Raw genomic sequence first — 592 nt, 5'->3', positions numbered from 1 at the left:
CTCCCTGCCCCCTGCCCCTAGCCGCCCTCGGCACCCTCGAGTTCACGCTCCTTTTTGACACGGACAACAGCACCCTGCACTGCACAGCTCACCGTGCCAAGGTGAGGAGGGGGCGGGCGGCGTCCCCGGGGCTCGGGCCTGCGCCCCGGGCCTCTCCCACAGCCACTCTCCCTTCCCAGGGCCTCAAGCCACCAGCCTCTGGCTCCATGGATACCTTCGTCAAAGCCAACCTGCTGCCCGGAGCCAGCAAGGTGAGGGCGAGATGCAGGCCCCCACAGCTTCCCCTCGGCCAGGTATCCAGCCTGGAGCGCCCACCTGGTGTGCCATGCCCCTCCTCCCCAAGGCTTCCCCCTCAGGCAGGGGCCCCCCATCGCTGGGTCGGGGGGGGACCCAGGTGGGGCACCGGGGCCCGAGGAGGGCTCTGACACTCCCTGCTTGGCCCTCAGGCCAGCCAGCTGCGGACACGCACGGTTCGGGGCATGAGGGGTCCTGTCTGGGAGGAGACGCTCACCTATCATGGGTTCACCCTCCAGGACGCCCGGCGCAAGACCCTGCGGTGAGGACGGGGCCTGGGCCACAAGGGGGGGCTGGG

At 70.6% G+C, this 592-nt stretch overlaps 1 long non-coding RNA gene across 1 annotated transcript; it reads left to right on the top strand.

Moving 5' to 3' along the window:
- Positions 1 to 11: 11 nt before the first annotated feature.
- Positions 12 to 538, top strand: LOC104983568. The gene is made up of 3 exons (XR_824664.1): positions 12 to 101; positions 180 to 251; positions 447 to 538. It is a non-coding gene; the product is annotated as an uncharacterized LOC104983568 (long non-coding RNA).
- The last annotated feature ends 54 nt before the right edge of the window (positions 539 to 592 follow it).

The sequence above is a fragment of the Bison bison genome, unplaced genomic scaffold (assembly GCF_000754665.1).
Source record: "Bison bison bison isolate TAMUID 2011002044 unplaced genomic scaffold, Bison_UMD1.0 scf7180017838888, whole genome shotgun sequence".
Taxonomy (NCBI): Eukaryota; Metazoa; Chordata; class Mammalia; order Artiodactyla; family Bovidae; genus Bison; species Bison bison.
This window is presented reverse-complemented; position numbering and strand designations above follow the sequence as displayed.